General features: G+C 53.6%; 1 protein-coding gene across 3 annotated transcripts in view; it reads right to left on the bottom strand.

Moving 5' to 3' along the window:
* Window positions 1-2,084: 2,084 nt before the first annotated feature.
* The window catches only part of LOC138480708 (zinc finger MYM-type protein 1-like), a 135,769-nt gene continuing 116,146 nt past the window's right edge, over window positions 2,085-21,707 (bottom strand). For all 3 annotated transcript variants that reach the window (XM_069612410.1, XM_069612411.1, XM_069612408.1), the window contains exon 3: window positions 2,085-5,480. The gene's annotated coding sequence lies outside the window, so the exon portion shown is untranslated. The remainder of the gene's footprint in view (window positions 5,481-21,707) is intronic.

Genomic DNA, 21,707 nt, shown 5'->3' with positions numbered 1-21,707 from the left:
ATGGGTGCTTGTTAAAAGAACTAATCAAGAATCTGTGAAGCTGAGACTGGTGAAGCTGAGAGAAGCAGTCTAGAAGCCCAGACAAATTTGTGTTTGTGGTAGCTGCAAGACAGACAGAAGAGGCTAAGTGGCAGCCCTTTCATATGGTACAGGAAAAAGAGTGCCATGCCTACCTAAGTTGCCTAATATAGTTTCTAAGTTGTAGCAGAAGCAGTAGAACTGTGGCTGTCTATCATATTGTCAGAACATTATTATTTTGAATGTAGTTGAAGCAGAAGTAGACTGTGAGGCATAGGAGTCTGCTTTCACAAGAAAAGCAACCCCTTTAGAAGACGCATCCTGACAAAGTGTATTCACGACGCTGCAAACATTACAAAAGAAGAGTGGTTGTTAAAACTGAAGTGGTACTTTTGTTTTGATCTCTGTCCATTCTATCCTGTAAGGAGGCTATCCAGGATTGCAATTGGTGCTGTGTTCTTTGTGGAACTTGGAAATGGAATCTTTTCAACAAACGAAGAAGGAACGGTTACCAGTGGACCTTTGTTTGGGTGAACTTTTGTTTCTTTGGAGCTTTTTAAGAACCGATTTTAAACTTTACTCCCCCCCCCCCATTTAGTACACACAGATCAAGTTGGGTACATAAAGGGCAGGCAGGGTGCCAATAGTATTCGTGAAACCCTGGATCTGATAGCCTCCATAAATGAGCTAGATGATTGTCCTACTCTAATGTCAATCGACACAGAGAGGCGCTTGACAGGGTGGAATGGCCTTTTTTGCGTGCAGTCATGCAATGGGCACGGTCGGGCCAACAATGGATAACAGGGGCACAGGCGTTATACCAAGACGCTAAGGCTAAAGTGTTTTTTAATGATATCGCATCAGAGATCTTTGTTCTCACTCGAGGCACGCACCAAGACTGTTCCCTATCACTCCTTTTGTTTGCTTTAGTCCTAGAACCACTGGCGCAGGCTATCCGAGCAAACGCCCAAAAAAGGTGGTTACTGAGGTATGGGTGTGAATATAAACTCGCCTTATTTGCGGATGACATTATGGTATATATAACCCAACCAACAATATCGGTCCCAGCCCTCTTCGCAGCTTTTGCGGAATATGGCATGTTATCTGGGTTCTGCGTTAATTAAAAAAAAAAAAACAGAAGCACTTGTGTTGAGGCAGTCCTCTCCCCTCCGTGAGCAATTGGTAGCGGCCTGGGGATTCCAGTCACAAGCAGTAGGTAACAAATACCTGGGGGTAGTACTCACAAAAGATTTAATGAAACTGTTTCAGGCAAATTTCCTGCCCCTGTGGGAAACAATTAAAACCGACTCGCATAGGCGGTCAAAAATAGCGCTCTCTTGGTACGCCAGGTTCACGTCTATCAAAATGAACATACTGCCGAGACTGTTGTTTCTCTTCCAATCACTTCCAGTAGTGATCCCAGAACCATTCCACACAGAGGTGAAGCGAACATTGCTTCAGTTTCTGTGGGTTGGCCAGAGACCACGGATTTCATACAACACATTGATAACGCCCAAGAACAAAGGGGGTATGGGTTGCCCAGACGTCTTTGAATACTACAGGGCCTCACAGCTACGCATTCGCGTGGATAGCCTGTGGGAAAATACAGAGAAGCAATGGGTGAATCTTGATAATGGGTTATCCTCTCCGGTAACCCTGGCGAATGGTAATGGGTCCAAAGCAGTAGCATGCCCCATAGAATATGTGAGCACCCAGTTCTTGCAGTTTTGTGGTCTCTCTGGCATCCATCAAAAGGTACGCGTGGAGTGACAACTTGGCCATCACCACTTTCCATTTGGGCCCCCCCATAAGAGAACTGCTGGTTGATCCAATTTGCTTTCAGCCTCAATATGATGGCAGCTTGGTACGAGCAGGGCAGATGTGGAAGGATGGCGCCTTTGTGACCAAAGTTGAAAATTGAATCGACCCAACAGGACATCGTCATCTCACCATTGTAGTACTTACAACTAAGGAGTGCACTATTAGAACCGTGCTGGGGCAAATCCCTCAGACAAGCACTCACACCCCTAGAACGTGCCCTAAATGAACACCATGGCTCCAGAGGGTTGATAACAAAGCTTTATTCCTCCTTAATAAGCACAGGCCATTTACCAATACCAGGGGCACAAATCAGATGGGAAGGAGAGTTAGGCTTACAAGATAGGCAAGATACTTGGGAAGTGATATATAGATTGATCTGTTCCACTCAAACTCCATGCAATATAAGATGCATAACAGAAGGCTACTGATGCGATGGCACCTAACCCTGCAACGATTGGCAAAATTGTATCCAGGTGTTACCCCGTATTGTTGGAGAGATTGCCCCGAAGTTTGGGACTATTGGCACCAGTGGTGGAGTTGTCAGAATGTTCAGGTTTACTGGAAGGTGATCCTGGGTTGGATGCGAGCCATAGATGGGATTCACAGAAACTCGTCTCCTTTATTAATGCTATTTGAAATAGAAGCAGACGCGGAGGGGACACACACACAGTACTGTCGCACATGCCCAGAAACCTGCTTTTAGCAGCAAGAGTTTGCCTCACGGTCCGCTGAAGATGTAATATGTTACCATCAAAGAAAGAATGGTTAAACAAAGCCCATGAGATATACCAGATGGAAAGCATCACAGCTGCGCGGCTGGAAACGAATTCCCACATAGATATGAAGTGGCTCCCCTTCTTGGAATACTATGCAGTGTTTAAGGTCACATACAAGCAGGCAACGCAATAACAAACAATAGGGGGCCTGACAACCTACAAATGATCACTCCCAGCACATAGAGAAGTGGGCCTTGGTCGAACAAAATTGGTGTACCAATGATTCTGATTCCGGAAATGTACAGTATTATATCCAATGGATAAGTGGTGTTGCGATCTGTATAGTTCTAGAATTTAAGACCTCTTTTCCCCAGATGTGAAGGGAGGGTTGTTGGTGTTGGGGCAGAGGGGAGGGATCTTCTTGTTTTTTAAGTTACCACAGGTTTGAAAGCCATCCGGGTCACCTCACGCAATTGTGATTTACTTGTCCTTTCTTTTTGTTGGTAGGTTACCCAGATTGAGTAAAGTCTTAACAATGAAGGTGGCTTCTGATGATGTTATACTTATATGATTCTTGGTTGTATTACGTTGGTAACAAAAATCTAATACAATACTATTTTTTTTAAAAAAAACTTTATTCATCCTTGGAAGAAATTGACTTTGGACATTCCTGGGGGAAAGAAGATCTACCCAGGGCAAGTAGAAGTCATCCAAGACACTGGTTGTTTGGGAATCTTTTATTTATGCTGTTTATACTTTGTTTTGACTGTATCATTGCTTAGTGTGAGGGACTGTTTTGTGTATGCTAGGAGATTTTCCCTTAGATCTTAGACTAGGTGGGAATTCCCTGGTAGAGTAGGCTAAGTTAGGTTTTATTTGAAATTTGTCTTTGAAATAAAATGTCAAATACTGAGAAAACTACAAGCAGTTATCCGCCTCGCATTACTGACCCGTCACATTTCCTTGCCTTGGATTTCCCTTCCCTTGGTTGCTTGTTCAACAATGTCAGTACAATGTCAGTTCCTTGGGCTTTCTTTTAATCAAATGTGTAAACTAACTTGGCTTTCCATCTCTGTCTTGTCAGGATGCCTAGTGTACTCTCCTGCCAGGTTTTCACTCTTTTTCTTATGGTCAGAGTAGCCTTATTGCTAGTTTTGGCCTGCTTTTCTCAGGACCTCTTTGATTCATAGGTCTCTTATACAATAATCAATCTGTCCTTGACTGGTGTACTCTCCTGCCAGGTTTTCACTCTTTTTCTTATGATCAGAGTAGCCTTATTGCTAGTCTTGACTTGCTTTTCTCAGGACCTCTTTGATTCATAGGTCTCTTATACAATAATCAATCTGTCCTTGACTGGTGTACTCTTCTGCAAAGACTTTCTCATTATCACTCTCTCGTCACTGCCTGGTATACTTCCCTGCCAGGACTTTCTCATATATCACTCTCTTGCCACTGCCTGGTATACTTCCTTGCCAGGACCTACTTCAGGTAGGCTCTGCACATCCCTCCAAGATTGACAGTGTCTGATTCCTGCTTGCATTGTTTCTTTATTTGCCTGGTATTTTTTTGACCAGGGCTTCTTTTAATTGTGCACAGCACGCATGCATTCACAAAATGGAAAGCTTTGGCTTTGTGTATTTCTTCTGCTCCCACTTTCGTAGAACTACTCTTTCACTCTCCCTCTCATGTACTTGATTCACTTGGTTTCGATAAGGCTGCCAATGCGTGCCAGAGTCCCCACTTCACCTGGGAGGACTCACTGGCTTTGGCTGCGTATTCCCCTTTGTGTGCGGTGGGCCAGAAGCGGTTGTTCGGCATCTTCCTTTCTGTCACTGTATTTGCTTCTTGGCCTCTCAATGTCCCACAATCTCTGCTGGGCCCTTCTATCTCATGTCTTCAGACTCCAGTAAATCGAAAGCTGCTCCAAAGTACCTACGAACACTGGCGAGCCCTCGCTTGGCTCCTGGTGTTCCTACAGCATGTGTCTTCCTCCAGACAGCTTCACTATATTCAAGATTCGAGCCAGTTGGCTCCACGGCTCCCTCTCTGGCCTCACAATCTCTTGGCCTGTTCCACGAGAGACAGATTTCTCTCTCCAGCAGCTTCCTCTAGTCCGCTGCTCTCCTGGTTTAAATGTCCAGCATCACTAGGGCTGTTATGTTTCTGCATTACAGTAATGACTAGAATTAGCATTATTAAGATGGCAGGGCATGCCAGCACAACGCTCTGTATGATCACATACTTCACTTTTAGGCTTCGTAAGTGCTACTCTGGCAGGTGCTGCTGTGCCGTCATCAACATTTACCATGAACTTCAGCAACGACATCAGCCATCCCCAGGGCCAAAGAAGGTGGGGTTAAGCTGGTTACGCTGGACACGGGGTACCAGTAGCTTCAACGTGCTGACATTTGGGGGATGAGTTTATACCAGGATTTCCAACCTGCAAAGTTCCCATGAATAGGCTTGTGGGTCTTTATGTGGCCTCATCTACATTTGAACATCCTCTTCTGTGTCTTTTCCACTCCTTGGTAGTTGTTTGGCCTTTGAGTTGCATTCACAGAAACAGGGAGAGAACATTCAGCATATGTAGGTGGTATGTCTCACTATAAGGGTTACCTACGCAGATCTTAGGATTGTGACTAGCACTTCACTTTAGAGTTTCTTTTGTGCGGCTCGTGGATCCTGTTCTACATGCAATTAAATAACAATTCACCACATTCAGTGTATTTACATGGCCTGTTCTCTAAGCACATCGTCATTCCCTATCATAAGCTTTCCAAAAGGTGCAGAATGTGGAATGATTCTCCGCAGCCTGAGACATTGGGCGTCCTGGGAAAAGGCTGCTTTCACAAACATTTTCAGAGCTCTTCCTGTACAGGAATCCATCAAAATGTTTCCATTGCTGTGGACAGTTTTCCTGTTGGACTGAAGAAAAGAATCCTGGAATTAGTGTTTTATTAGTAAGAAATAAAATGCTTAATTATTATGAGAAACAACATAAATGCATATTTTCTTTTTTATTGTGTTTGGTTAATCAAACCTTTTACAATCTATCTCACAGATTTAACAATTTCCAGCACATTTTATAACTACATAAAAGTAAAAACAAACGCCATCCTTAAATTATAAAAAAGGAAGGAGGCAGGAGGAAAGGCGATAGTCCTGCTGATCTTCCTTACCTAAAACAACGGAAATCTCAAAATCCTCTCTCCCAATTTAACCACCCATCACCTTAGCCATCAGCCCAGTATGTCCAAGGGTGTATTGCATATTTAGCTTATAGGGAATGAAATACAATTATAATATAGAATGACAGACAGTAAGGCTCCCTACAACAACCAGGATCCTCCCCAGAGAAGGGATTTTAGGGCAACAGCACAGGCACATGATACATGCAATCTCTCTTAACGGTGTTGCTGTGGGAGAGTTGTGGTAGGTTAAGTGACAAGGCTTTTATATTGCATCAAATCACTAACCTATTGGTCTTAGAGAGCTTGGCTTGTCTGAACATTGGTTTCTTGTGCCCAGGCCTTGGGCATCCAGGCCTTAGTCTACAGAGGAAAAAGGTCTTATGAACTGAACAGAACCCAGAATCTTTCAGGACCATACAGAGTTCAGAAAAGATTGTTGTTTTGTTTTGTATAGGTATGAGAGGGAGTGGCTAATCCCAATACTAAAAACAGCAAATGAAAAAATGCCTGAGGAGTTATTGCAGCAAGTCCTAAGGATAGATCCGGGTAGCAGAACTATAAATAGCAACTAGAGAAACACGATAACACAGTAAGATTTCCATCTCAACTACAAAATAATGAACTACAAGCATGAAAAAATGATTCTATGTGTAACTGATACACAGTATCGGAATGAGTCCTCAGTTGATGCCCACTGGGGAGGTGGGCAGAACTATACTCATAGGCCTCAAACTCACCCCCAACTTTTCAATCCACACAGACTCCTGTTCTCTCACTCCACTGGAGGACTTCAGGGAAAGAGAGGATGTGTGGCAAGGCCAGTACACTGATACAGGGTAACAGTGTATAGAGATGGTCCTTTGGAGCAACGGTTAACTTGTTCAAGACAAGAACGTGCCAATATTTCAATCAAAAGGCAGGAGAAGGGGTTGGGAAGTGGTGCTAGGGGGTATTCAGTTAACATTTCGAATAAATAATTTTGAATGCATTTTGGTCGAAAAATAAAACCTCCTCCCTAAACAAAGCATCTGTAACCATGGTTAGTGCCACTGATCATTGGCCACTGTGGTGCATTTATAATAAAACCCCTTGATCTGCCTCAGACTTGGAGTGGTTTCTTGGCCACCTATGACATGTGGTGTCAACCGTGGGATTAATGTAGACCTCAATTTAACGGTCATCCATAGCCTCAATGACATGGGAACCTGAGAGCAGAAGACGGACATCAGGGGTTACACCAACCAGGAACTACCACCAAAAACCTGGGACACAGGAATGGTCTTTTATACTCTGAGCAGGCCTACATACATGACAACGGCCCCATGAGTAAGCGCTAATGAGGAGAGGCATGCACATACTAACTGGGTCTCAGAAAACGAGAAAGTGATGATGGGGACAGATCTCTGAGCAGACCTACCCAGCGACTGCATTGGGTAGTTTCTGCCGGCACACCATAACCATACAAGTCTACTATATGAACCATTCACTGTGATCAGTCATTCGAAGCACCCCAGTAATAACCAGGTCCTCATGATAAAACAATCTCCCAAACCTATTCAGCTCCAGAAAGTGAAAGAGGAGACATCTCTGGAAACTAATGGCCACCACCAGGGAGAAGTCAGTTCAGGGCCTGGGCGCAGCATGAGAATCGGAAGGTTTCCCAGAAGCCTCAACCGCAGATATAACAACCTGGGAGGAAGGTGAGGAGGAACCGTTGTAACCACAGAATGTCACAACTGAGAACCCAGGAAAACCTGGAGGGGGTTGATTTGGCAGCAATGGAGCAGAGAGAGTTGTGTGCCCGTAACAGACAAGAAGAAGAACCAGAGACCACATCTGTAAAATCGTGGACCGGACCGAAGGGACAGATGGATGAGGGTATCAGGTTGAAGTAGGAAGGTCAACCTGGATGAGAACAAGGAACAAGTTACTTACCTGTAACTGTTGTTCTCCAGCATGGGGTCTGGCATGGATTCACATGCTCATGAATATTCCCCCGTCGTCAGGCTGGGAATCGTCAGTAAAAGAAAAATCAGTTTACTTTCTGAACTGTCTTTCTCCCATAAACCAATCACTGAGCTCTGGGTCATACCGCTCCCAGCCAATGAATGCCCTCTACCTAAGCCCCTCCTCTGGCAGCCATCTTCAGATTTGGTAGCACGTAAAGTGGCAGTAGGACCAAGAGAAGAGCTGCATAGGGGTAGGGAGGCAGGTTCGCATGTGAATCCATGCCAGACCCATGATGGAGAACAACAGTTACATGTAAGTAACTTGTTCCTTCTCCAGCATGGGGTATGGCATGGATTCACATGCTCATTAATAAAGAATGCATAGCAGTACCCACATGCACAACCACGGGAGGTGGCAAGGCTCAACATGAGCATCTCTTAACTCCTCACCAGGCTCACCTTCAAGCGAACAGGTTGCGCAGCATTGCTTGGCCGACTCTGGACTCCTCCCTGAAATCCCTGTTGAAGCAGTAGAATCTCGTGAAGGTGTGCGTCGAACTTCACCAAGCAGCTCTGCCTATTTGTCTAGCAGGGGCACACCAGACAGACGGCCAGGCAACGGTCGGTTTGCCGACCGGTGACAATGGGTGATGCAGCCGGAGAGCCACCTGAAAATGGAAGCCTTGGACAGGGCTTTCCCATGGTTCACAGGGCCAAAGTTCACAAAGAGCCGAGACGTCTTCCGGAAACTCTTTGTGCGGTCCACATAGAACTTCAGCGCTCTAGCCACATCCAGCGAGTGGAAAGTCCTTTCAGCCAGCGACGAAGGCGTTGGAAAAAACACAAGTAACACCAAAGGCTCGTTTAGATGAAAGTCTGATGGCTCCTTGAGCATGAAGGAGGGGTGCGTCCGCAGCACCACCCTTGTCTCGTGAAAAATCAAGTAAGGTGGCTTACAGGACAGGACCAGAATCTCACCCACCCGTCGTGTAGAAGTGATAGCCACGAGGAACGCTGTCTTTCATGACAAGAACTTCAGTGGAACTGTCTGCATAGGTTTGAATGGGGGGCCCCATGAGCCTAGTCAGTACTACATTGAGCCCTCACGGCGGGGCTGGAGCCTTCACTGGCGGGAACCAACGGAATAGTCCTTTGACGAACTCCTTAACCAGACGGTGTGACCATAATGACGACCGTCCCAGAGATCTGGTGTAGCGGGAGATAGCCGCCAGATGAACCTTGATGGAGGCATGAGCCAGTCCCGCTTTGGCCAACGACAGCAAATATGGTAGCACCTGCAGAGCTGTGACTCTCAGAGGGTCGATCTTCTGTACACGGCACCGCACAGCGAACCTCTTCAATTTATGTCCATAGAATTTCAGAGTAGACAATGCCCTGGCTTTGGCAAGCACCTCCTTGCAGTCTGCCGGTAGATCATAACTCCCAAACTCTAATGCTTCAGGAGCCAGGCCTTCAGGTTCAGTGATCCTGGGTCGTGGTGCAGAATTGCACCTCCTTCCCTGGCGAGAAGATCTGCGACCACTGGAAGCTTGACTGGAGGGGATGCCGACATGCTGAGAAGGTCCGAGTACCAGGTCTGCCTTGGCCACGCTGGTGCGACAAGGATCATCCTGCACCGGGACCGTTTGATGAGTCGAAGAAGCAACAGCAACGGAGGAAACACATACAGAAACCGGCCATCCCAGGGGAATGAGAATGCGTCCCCCATGCTCCCCGACTGGGGAAACTTGCTGGTGAACAACTGGCACTTTGTGTTCATCGCTGTTGCAAACAGATCAATCTGGGGATTGCCCCATCTGCGGAACAGGTGGTCCACTTGGTCCAGCCGAAGCTCCCATTCATGGCAAGAGCGAAGCTCCATGCTGAGAGAGTCGGTGACGGTGTTCTTTACTCCTGCAGGATGAAACGGAATGTGGAACATCTCCTGGGCAACTGCCCAGTGCCAAAGATCCTGCACCTCTTTGGAGAGCGCTGGGGATCTGGTACCCCCCTGCTTCCGGATGTATAACATCGTGGTGGTATTGTCTGCGAAGACCTGCACCACCTTGCCCTTGAGGGATGAAAACAACAACTTGAGGGCCCAACACACTGCCTGTAGTTCCAGAACGTTGATGTGCAACATCTTCTCCTCCGGCAACCACAGGCCTCTTGTGTGAAGAATTCTGGTGTGAGCTCCCCATCCTTCCAGGGAGGCATCCATCGTGACTGTCTCCTGGTGTGGCGGGGCCTGGTAATCCACGCCTCCGGCCAGGTGAGAGTGATGACCCCACCACCTTATTGCTCGACGGAAGCTCTCGTCGAGCGTGATCCTGTCCTGGAAGCTTCCGAACACTTGGATCCAACAGGCGTCGAGGAACTCCTGCAGTGGACGCATCCGTAGCCTGCAGAGCTGGTATAAGATAGATGCACAACGACATCATCTCGAGCAGAGACTTGGTGGTCCTCACCCTGGCGATTTTCAGTGTTAACAGCCGTTGCACCTTGCCCAGGATGGCTGCCATCCTCTCCTCTGACGGTGCCGCCAGACATGACACCATGTTGAGACGGAAGCCTAGGAAAAGAGCGTCCTGTGATGGAGTCAAGCAGGACTTTGCATAGTTCATCAAAAACCCCAGATCCGTCAGAAAGCGAACGGTCCTCGCCGTGTGGTCGACGGTGACTTCCCTTGATCTGGCCCGGATGAGGCAGTCGTCCAAGTAGAGGTATACGCAAATCCCTTGCAGTCGTAGGTGGGCTGCCACCTGACCCAGGCACTGTGTGAAGACTTTGGGTGCCGATTTCAGCCCGAAGGGAAGGGCCTTGAATTGGTGATGCACCCCTTGTGAATGGGGATGTGGAAGTAAGCATCCTCCAGGTCCAGCAACGACAGAAAGTCCCCCTCTTCCAGTTGTCCGAGGACGTGTTGAAGAGTTTATGTATTTGTTCAGCCGTCGCAGGTTTAGAATGGGCCTTTAGCCCCTGGTCTTCTTTCGTACGAGGAAGTACCTTGAGTATACTCCGGAGCCCCAGAGCCGCTTTGGAACTAGCTCTATCGCTCCTTTCTTTGGCATGGCATGAACCTCCAACAGCAGTTAAGAACACAAGGTTTTTCTGCCGGTCCACCAGTGGTATTTGGGGACACTTTTGAAACTCCAGGATGTGTCAGTGAGCGAGAGCTTCCAGCACCCAACGGTCGGTGGAGATGGTCTCCCACACGCTGACAAAGTTCGCCAGCTGGCCTCCCACCAGGATGCACGGGTGGGGGCCCGGCGTCCCGGCCGGTTCATTCCGTTAGAGGTCGACGGGCCGCCCTGGGGTGGTAGCAGCCTTGATGGTCATAGCTGTCAAGTAGGTAAATCTCCGTCCCATAGTATCCAACTTCTTCCCCTCGCTGTCTGGAGGGGTGGACGCTGCCGAAGACGAAGCGCCTGATGACTTCTTCTTGGCCGCTGCAGAGACCACTCAGTCCGGTGACGGTTGGGCCCGCAAGCACTGGGGTGCAGAGTCCAGCACCCTATATTTCTTCTCTAGGCAGTCCCTTTTCGCAAGGTCAGTAGAGGGGTTCTTCATAAGCGACAGACCCTCGTCCCAAATGTCATCCAAGAGTGGGACAGACAGGATGGTTTTTCTCTTCACCTCACAACGCTAGTATGAGAAGCCCACCTCCTTCTCCTCTGGCGCAAGTTGGAATAGCTGTGACGCTCTGGAGATCATCGCATAGAACGAGCCTATCTCATCCGGCGGGGAGGTTCTGGGCGGAGGCGACGGGAGGTCCACTCCACCGTCATCGTCAGTGCCTGTCATCGTCGGCATGTCAGTAACCAGTGTCAAGGAGGTAAAGGGTGCCTCTTCCTCTTTTCGTCTGGCGGCTCCCCTGTAGCCAGAGGGTCGGCCAGTACCAGAGGCGCGGGTGGGGTGGTCAGCGGAGCCGGCATTCTCTTCTATATAACGGAGACCAGCATATGTAGAGTAGAGAGAATGTCCACTGAGAGGTCTCGAGGAGGAAGCTGTGGTGGAGGGCATATAGAAGGCTGGGGCATTGGAAGAGAGCCAAGGCACTCGTCGCCCTGAGGCTCCCTGTTGCCTTCCTCAACAGTATCCTCGTCACCTTCTTTGTCACCCTGGTCGGCGCCCTCGTCGTAGGGTGTGACCCCGATGTTTCGATCATCGACATCCCCTTCCTGGATGGCCTGAAGGTAGGTTTGCTCCTCCTCTAAGGAGATATCTGTGCTCCGGAAGTGTGCCCGGCAGGTCTGCCAGAGAGGCAGCAGATGAAGAAGGTGGCATAGTAGCCAGAGAGGAGGAGGAAGGTGCCAGAGAGGCAGCGGGAGAAGGAGGTTGCAGAAGAGCCAGAGATGTGCTAGTAGGAGTAGCTGGAGAAATAAGGAAGTTGATAAGAAGCAGGAGATGCCCATCGAAAAGGAAGAGATTGGACTGACGGCCCTGGACCAAAATGGTGCCATTCAGATAGACATTAATGGTGGTCTTGGAAGAGTGGAAGGACGCCAAGAGGACCTCCCACCTAGTGCCACCATTAATGGGAGAGGCAGAGATAGGAGAGAGAGCGAGACCATATGAGTGGCCCATAGATCTGGGGAAGGAACGACAAAGAGGATGTCGTTTAGGGTCTGTCTGGAGGAAGTGCTGATGTGGGTATCAGTGAAAGGGAGTGCAGGGTTGGACACCAGGATATCCTTCTTGAACATTTTCCTACCAGACTTACAGGGTAATTCACAGAATTCAGCGCACAAGTGGCGCACGCGGCTGGCGCACAGTGTGCGCGTGCGACTTTCTGCGCCAGCCGCGTGCGCTAAAATCCATTTCCGCGGACAGCGTATTCATGGATTTTAGCTTCCAAAACCAGCCGTGGCGCAGAGTGGCGCAGCGACCTGAAGCAGCTCCAGTTACGCCCCCAACCCCTCCCCGTGCACCATGCACAGCGCACAAATCCATACATGGTGCACAGGACCCCAACCATGAAAACGCCTGTAAAACTCCCTGCGCACCCCTCCGAATACACGTACCCCGCTGCACAGGGAGTCTCACACGCGATTGGAGCGGGGTACGTGGATAACTGGGGTTTGCGGAAAGTTTCACACGCGATTGGAGCAGGCTATGTGTATTTCGTGGGTGCGCTGAAAGTTTAAAAACGCGATAGGCCCTGTGCGAGTGGGGTACGAGTATTACTGGGGTGCGCGGGAAGTTTCACATTCGATTGGCCCAGTGCGAGCGGGGTACGTGTATTACGGGGGTGCGCAGGAAGTTTCACACGCGATTGGCCCAGTGCGAGCGGGGTACGTGTATTGCGGGGGTGCACGGGAAGTTTCACACGTGATTGGCCCAGTGCGAGCGGGGTACGTGTATTTTGGGGGGTGCGCGGGAAGTTTCACACGCGATTGGCCCAGTGCGAGCGGGGTACGTGTATTTCAGGGGTGCGCGGGAATTTTCACACACGATTGGCCCAGTGCGAGCGGGGTACGTGTATTACGGGGGTGCGCGGGAGGTTTCACACGCGATTGGCCCAGTGCGAGCGGTGTACATGTATTTTGTGGGTGCGCGGGAAGTTTCACAAGCGATTACGCTGTCAGAGCGGGGTACGTGTATCCAGTGGGGTGCGCGTGGAGTCCCACACATGAATTAGCACTGTAGGTCCTCCCAGGTGTCCCCTCTACCCCCTCCATGGCCCCTGCAGGCAGCCCACACCACAGGGGACTACCCTGCATCCCTGATCCTGTGCCGCAGCCAGTCCATCCACCATGGGCATGCCCCCCAGCCAGGCCACATGTCACCTTGCACTAGTGACCACCAACTCATGTCCCCCAGCACCCCCACCCCCCAGCAGTCAGGGGCACCTGCCAGCAGGCCCCCACTCATGTCCCACTCATGTCCCCCAGCACCCCCACCCCCCAGCAGTCAGGGGCACCTGCCAGCAGGCCCCCACTCATGTCCCCCAGCACCCCCATCCCCCAGCAGTCAGGGCACCTGCCAGCAGGCCCCCACTCATGTCCCCCAGCACCCCCACCCCCCCAGCAGTCAGGGGCACCTGCCAGCAGGCCCCCACTCATGTCCCCCAGCCCCCAGCAGTCAGGGGCACCTGCCAGCAGGCCCCCACTCATGTCCCCAAGAACCCCCACCCCCCAGCAGTCAGCAGCACCTGCCAGCAGGCCCCCACTCATGTCCCCCAGCACCCCCACCCCCCAGCAGTCAGGGGAACCTGCCAGCAGGACCCCACTCATGTCCCTCTGCACCCCCACCCCCAGCAGTCAGGGGCACCTGCCAGCAGGCCCCCACTCATGTCCCACTCATGTCCCCCAGCACCCCCACCCCCCAGCAGTCAGGGGCACCTGCCAGCAGGCCCCCACTCATGTCCCTCAGCACCCCCAACCCCCAGCAGTCAGGGGCACCTGCCAGCAGGCCCCCACTCATGTCCCACTCATGTCCCCCAGCACCCCCACCCCCCAGCAGTCAGGGGCACCTGCCAGCAGGCCCTCACTCATGTCCCCCAGCACCCCCACCCCCCAGCAGTCAGGGGCACCTGCCAGCAGGCCCCCACTATCATGTCCCCCAGCACCCCCACCCTCCAGCAGTCAGGGGCACCTGCCAGCAGGCCCCCACTCATGTCCCCCAGCACCCCCACCCCCCAGCAGTCAGGGGCACCTGCCAGCAGGCCCCCACTCATGTCCCCCAGCACCCCCAGCAGTCAGGGGCACCTGCCAGCAGGCCCCCACTCATGTCCCCCAGCACCCCCACCCCCCAGCAGTCAGGGGCACCTGCCAGCAGGCCCCCACTCATGTCCCCCAGCACCCCCAGCAGTCAGGGGCACCTGCCAGCAGGCCCCCACTCATGTCCCTCAGCACCCCCACCCCCCAGCAGTCAGGGGCACCTGCCAGCACCCCCACCCCCCAGCAGTCAGGGGCACCTGCCAGCAGGCCCCCACTCATGTCCCTCAGCACCCCCACCCCCCAGCAGTTAGGGGCTCCTGCCAGCAGGCCCCCACTCATGCCCCACTCATGTCCCCCAGCAGTCAGGGGCACCTGCCAGCAGGCCTCCACTCATGTCCCCCAGCACCCCCACCAGTCAGGGGCACCTGCCAGCAGGCCCCCACTATCATGTCCCCCAGCACCCCCACCCTCCAGCAGTCAGGGGCACCTGCCAGCAGGCCCCCACTATCATGTCCCCCAGCACCCCCATCCCCAGCAGTCAGTGGCACCTGCCAGCAGGCCCCCACTCATGACCCCCAGCAGTCAGGGGCACCTGCCAGCAGGCCCCCACTCATGTCCCCCAGCACCCCCACCCCCCAGCAGTCAGGGGCACCCGCCAGCAGGCCCCCACTCATGCCCCACTCATGTCCCCCAGCACCCCCACCCCCCAGCAGTCAGGGGCACTTGCCAGCAGGCCCCCACTCATGCCCCACTCATGTCCCCCAGCACCCCCACCCCCCAGCAGTCAGGGGCACCTGCCAGCAGGCCCCCACTCATGTCCCCCAGCAGCCCCAGCAGTCAGGGGCACCTGCCAGCAGGCCCCCACTCATGTCCCTCGGCACCCCCACCCCCCAGCAGTCAGGGGCACCTGCCAGCAGGCCCCCACTCATGTCCCCCAGCACCCCCAACCCCCAGCTGTCAGGGGCACCTGCCAGCAGGCCCACAATCATGTCCCCCAGCACCCCCACCCCCCAGCAGTCAGGGGCACCTGCCAGCAGGCCCACAATCATGTCCCCCAGCATCCCCACCCCCCAGCAGTCAGGGGCACCTGCCAGCAGGCCCCCACTCATGTCCCCCAGCACCCCCAGCAGTCAGGGGCACCTGCCAGCAGGCCCCCACTCATGTCCCCCCTACATGAAATACAGATGCACAATCATGTCCCACTTCTACACCAAAATACCACAGCACGCCACCCCATTCTTGAGACGCAATGATTTCCCAATCCACCCCACACTGACATGCCAATCTCAAGGCACAAACCAATAGTCAACTATGTACATCAACACATGTCCGTCACACACACACACTGGTTGGCATTGATTGTGTAGGCATTGATTTTGTAAACCCACATTTTCACATGCATCAACCCAATGAGAGAATCCCACACATGGAACTAAAATATGAAAATGTATTATGTACAAAAAAAAATCAATGACATGAAAGCACAAAAAACAGCAAACATGAAATGAAAAGCATGTGCAAAAGATGAGTAAATGAAAAGTATAACCAATCCAAACAAATCCAAAAGAAAAATAGTCCAAACTCTCCCTCCAACAACGCAAATCCAAAGGAAACGTAAAAAGAAAAATCCATTGATCCATGGTGAAATCAAATGAAAAAGGTGAAAATAATCCATTGTCCAACTATGCACAATCCATTGTCAATGGTCCATGAGCCCAACGAAAGAAATGAAACCTACCTAATAAACTACCTAATAAAAAAACTATATACAAATGTGTGTGGCATAGTCCATTCACCACAAATCAAAGAAAAAGGAAAAGGAAACCTAACTCCAAAAACTATTTACAATGGCAGCGGGCTAGTCCGACGGCTCACTTTTTGATGTCCCGGGCCAGGGCATCATCAAACTCCCGCTCAATGTCCTGGAGGCGGTCCTCTTCCATGGCCCCGAGGGTTCGCAGGGACGACGACATGTTCACCTCCAACTCCCTGCGAATTGCCTCGAGGCACTCGGCCCGCCTCAGTGCCCTCCGCATGGAGTTCTCCACCCTGACCATTGTGAGCCGTGCCTCTTCTGCCCGCTGCCGCTCCGCATCTATGGCGTGGCCCAACCGCTGTCACACGGAAGACACTTGGAATCCTGGGTCCTCCTGCCCTCTGGCCGATGCCTGCCCCTCCGATGCTGAAGGCCCAAGTCATCATTGCTCCCACCATGTTGCTGCTGCTGCTGTGCCTGTGCCTGCGCCCTGGCTCTTGCTGCCTGCACGTCCTGTTCCGGCTGGGGTGCACTTGTCGTGGTGGCCACCCCTGCTGGACGTCCGACTCCCGACTGTGGCAGGGATGTGTCCTCCACCAGCCTGGCCGCTGGGTCAGAGGCAGCTCCACAGGGTACCCAGGTGATACAAGGGTGGGAAGATGGCATGGAGGACGACTGGCGCGTAGGGGGTTCAGGTGAGGAGGGGTTCGCAAGAAGGTCCAGCACACGGAGGAATACAGCACCGGTGACCTGTCCCAGCAGGTCAACGTGGTCAAAGAGGCATCCGAGATGATGTGCAGTCTCTTCACGATAAGACCGCAGGTCACCTCGCATTCCCCGTTGACGCAACGCTATCCCGGCCAGGACAGGGTCAACACGGTCCCGGATAGCCATGTCCGCAGGGAGAGGAAGGCCAGTTGTTGTGTGCTCATCCCCTCCCTGAAAACGGGTCTGGACGTAGGCATCCCTGCTGGTGCCAGATGATGCAGTGACAGGATCAGAGACAGGATTGCACACATCAGAGATGTCTATCTCCGCAGCGGCCTGTGCTGCCTCCTGTCCCTGCCCCTGCACTGCACCACTAGCACCAGTGGAATCCCCAACTCCAGACGCTGTGTGTGTCCCTTCCGCTGCCTCCTCCTCCACCAAACCCCCCACCAACCTGGATGACTCCGTGCCATCTTCCTCCGTTGGACCGTGTGGGGTCTCAGCTGCCCCTTCTGCTGCCGAGGAGTCCACCTCCGACCTCTGCCTCTTGGACCTACCCTCGGCAGCTGCAGCGCGGCACCAGACTCCTCACTCCCCGACGAGATGACAATCTGTGAGGGGAGCCGGCCCTTGCGTCTCCGGATGGTGGTGCGATCCCTGCCGCTGTGCTCCACAGCACCCTCTCCGCCCTCTTCATCAGTTGACGCTGCAAACAGGGAGAGATAGAACACAGGCATCAGGGCACTGTACAATGGACTGATACACACATGACAGTTGCACATGAGTGGCAGTGTCAAACTTCAGACATGGCATCGCACTCCACGACACACATGTCATTTCAACTCACACACATGAGCATTTCCACAGCAATATTGCATCAGGCAACACCATCCATACACATACAACAGCATGAACAGCCAAAGGTGAGCCTGACATCACATGAAACACAGGGAGTGCACTAGACATGCACACACGCCACCACACTTACATGCATGTCTACATCTCCTACAACTGTCGCAGTGATGCGAATGCCATACATGTCACATCTGGCATTCAGCCTTCTACATATCAGTGTCACGTGCATCCATGTTGCATCACAGTTGCACACTTGTCAAATACACACGCATGCACATGTACACAGTGCAGATACATGCAGCAGGAACCACCATCCATGTGTGACACCACAACCATGCCAACGTACATACACAGAAATTCAAACATGTGTGCTCCCACACCTGCATTTGCACAGCATGCTTACCAACACATACACCATCGATGTGTCTCACACCTAAGAGGACTCACAGCAGGCCCCCACTCATGTCCCCCAGCACCCCCACCCCCCAGCAGTCAGGGGCACCTGCCAGCAGGCCCCCACTCATGTCCCCCAGCCCCCAGCAGTCAGGGGCACCTGCCAGCAGGCCCCCACTCATGTCCCCAAGAACCCCCACCCCCCAGCAGTCAGCAGCACCTGCCAGCAGGCCCCCACTCATGTCCCCCAGAACCCCCACCCCACAGCAGTCAGGGGAACCTGCCAGCAGGCCCCAACTCATGTCCCCCAGCACCCCCACCCCCCAGCAGTCAGGGGCACCTGCCAGCAGGACCCCACTCATGTCCCTCAGCACCCCCAACCCACAACAGTCAGGGGCACCTGCCAGCAGGCCCCCACTCATGTCCCTCTGCACCCCCACCCCCAGCAGTCAGGGGCACCTGCCAGCAGGCCCCCACTCATGTCCCCCAGCACCCCCACCCCCCAGCAGTCAGGGGCACCTGCCAGCAGGCCCCCACTCATGTCCCTCAGCACCCCCAACCCCCAGCAGTCAGGGGCACCTGCCAGCAGGCCCCCACTCATGTCCCCCAGCACCCCCACCCCCCAGCAGTCAGGGGCACCTGCCAGCAGGCCCTCACTCATGTCCCCCAGCACCCCCACCCCCCAGCAGTCAGGGGCACCTGCCAGCAGGCCCCCAATATCATGTCCCCCAGCACCCCCACCCTCCAGCAGTCAGGGGCACCTGCCAGCAGGCCCCACTCATGTCCCCCAGCACCCCCACCCCCCAGCAGTCAGGGGCACCTGCCAGCAGGCCCCCACTCATGTCCCCCAGCACCCCCAGCAGTCAGGGGCACCTGCCAGCAGGCCCCCACTCATGTCCCCCAGCACCCCCACCCCCCAGCAGTCAGGGACACCTGCCAGCAGGCCCCCACTCATGTCCCCCAGCACCCCCAGCAGTCAGGGGCACCTGCCAGCAGGCCCCCACTCATGTCCCTCAGCACCCCCACCCCCCAGCAGTCAGGGGCACCTGCCAGCACCCCCACCCCCCAGCAGTCAGGGGCACCTGCCAGCAGGCCCCCACTCATGTCCCCCAGCACCCCCACCCCCCAGCAGTCAGGGGCACCTGCCAGCAGGCCCCCACTCATGCCCCACTCATGTCCCCCAGCACCCCCACCCCCCAGCAGTCAGGGGCACCTGCCAGCAGGCCTCCACTCATGTCCCCCAGCGCCCCCACCCCCCAGCAGTCAGGGGCACCTGCCAGCAGGCCCCCACTATCATGTCCCCCAGCACCCCCACCCCCCAGCAGTCAGGGGCACCTGCCAGCAGGCCCCCACTATCATGTCCCCCAGCACCCCCATCCCCCAGCAGTCAGGGGCACCTGCCAGCAGGCCCCCACTCTTGACCCCCAGCAGTCAGGGGCACCTGCCAGCAGGCCCCCACTCATGTCCCCCAGCACCCCCACCCCCCAGCCGTCAGGGGCACCTGCCAGCAGGCCCCCACTCATGCCCCACTCATGTCCCCCAGCACCCCCACCCCCCAGCAGTCAGGGGCACTTGCCAGCAGGCCCCCACTCATGCCCCACTCATGTCCCCCAGCACCCCCACCCCCCAGCAGTCAGGGGCACCTGCCAGCAGGCCCCCACTCATGTCCCCCAGCGCCCCCAGCAGTCAGGGGCACCTGCCAGCAGGCCCCCACTCATGTCCCTCAGCACCCCCACCCCCCAGCAGTCAGGGGCACCTGCCAGCAGGCCCCCACTCATGTCCCCCAGCACCCCCACCCCCCAGCTGTCAGGGGCACCTGCCAGCAGGCCCACAATCATGTCCCCCAGCACCCCCACCCCCCAGCAGTCAGGGGCACCTGCCAGCAGGCCCACAATCATGTCCCCCAGTACCCCCACCCCCCAGCAGTCAGGGGCACCTGCCAGCAGGCCCCCACTCATGTCCCCCCGCACCCCCACCCCCCAGCAGTCAGGGGCACCTGCCAGCAGGCCCCCACTCATGTCCCCCCTACATGAAATACAGATGCACAATCATGTCCCACTTCTACACCAAAATACCACAGCACGCCACCCCATTCTTGAGACGCAATGATTTCCCAATCCACCCCACACTGACATGCCAATCTCAAGGCACAAACCAATAGTCAACTATGTACATCAACACATGTCCGTCACACACACACACTGGTTGGCATTGATTGTGTAGGCATTGATTTTGTAAACCCACATTTTCACATGCATCAACCCAATGAGAGAATCCCACACATGGAACTAAAATATGAAAATGTATTATGTACAAAAAAAATCAATGACATGAAAGCACAAAAAACAGCAAACATGAAATGAAAAGCATGTGCAAAAGATGAGTAAATGAAAAGTATAACCAATCCAAACAAATCCAAAAGAAAAATAGTCCAAACTCTCCCTCCAACAACGCAAATCCAAAGGAAACGTAAAAAGAAAAATCCATTGATCCATGGTGAAATCAAATGAAAAAGGTGAAAATAATCCATTGTCCAACTATGTACAATCCATTGTCAATGGTCCATGAGCCCAACGAAAGAAATGAAACCTACCTAATAAACTACCTAATAAAAAAACTATATACAAATGTGTGTGGCATAGTCCATTCACCACAAATCAAAGAAAAAGGAAAAGGAAACCTAACTCCAAAAACTATTTACAATGGCAGCGGGCTAGTCCGACGGCTCACTTTTTGATGTCCCGGGCCAGGGCATCATCAAACTCCCGCTCAATGTCCTGGAGGCGGTCCTCTTCCATGGCCCCGAGGGTTCGCAGGGACGACGACATGTTCACCTCCAACTCCCTGCGAATTGCCTCGAGGCACTCGGCCCGCCTCAGTGCCCTCCGCATGGAGTTCTCCACCCTGACCATTGTGAGCCGTGCCTCTTCTGCCCGCTGCCGCTCCGCATCTATGGCGTGGCCCAACCGCTGTCACACGGAAGACACTTGGAATCCTGGGTCCTCCTGCCCTCTGGCCGATGCCTGCCCCTCCGATGCTGAAGGCCCAAGTCATCATTGCTCCCACCATGTTGCTGCTGCTGCTGTGCCTGTGCCTGCGCCCTGGCTCTTGCTGCCTGCACGTCCTGTTCCGGCTGGGGTGCACTTGTCGTGGTGGCCACCCCTGCTGGACGTCCGACTCCCGACTGTGGCAGGGATGTGTCCTCCACCAGCCTGGCCGCTGGGTCAGAGGCAGCTCCACAGGGTACCCAGGTGATACAAGGGTGGGAAGATGGCATGGAGGACGACTGGCGCGTAGGGGGTTCAGGTGAGGAGGGGTTCGCAAGAAGGTCCAGCACACGGAGGAATACAGCACCGGTGACCTGTCCCAGCAGGTCAACGTGGTCAAAGAGGCATCCGAGATGATGTGCAGTCTCTTCACGATAAGACCGCAGGTCACCTCGCATGCCCCGTTGACGCAACGCTATCCCGGCCAGGACAGGGTCAACACGGTCCCGGTCCCGGATAGCCATGTCCGCAGGGAGAGGAAGGCCAGTTGTTGTGTGCTCATCCCCTCCCTGAAAACGGGTCTGGACGTAGGCATCCCTGCTGGTGCCAGATGATGCAATGACAGGATCAGAGACAGGATTGCACACAGAC

The sequence above is a fragment of the Ambystoma mexicanum genome, chromosome 5p (assembly GCF_040938575.1).
Source record: "Ambystoma mexicanum isolate Mex_15411 chromosome 5p, UKY_AmexF1_1, whole genome shotgun sequence".
NCBI classification, from domain to species: Eukaryota; Metazoa; Chordata; class Amphibia; order Caudata; family Ambystomatidae; genus Ambystoma; species Ambystoma mexicanum.
This window is presented reverse-complemented; position numbering and strand designations above follow the sequence as displayed.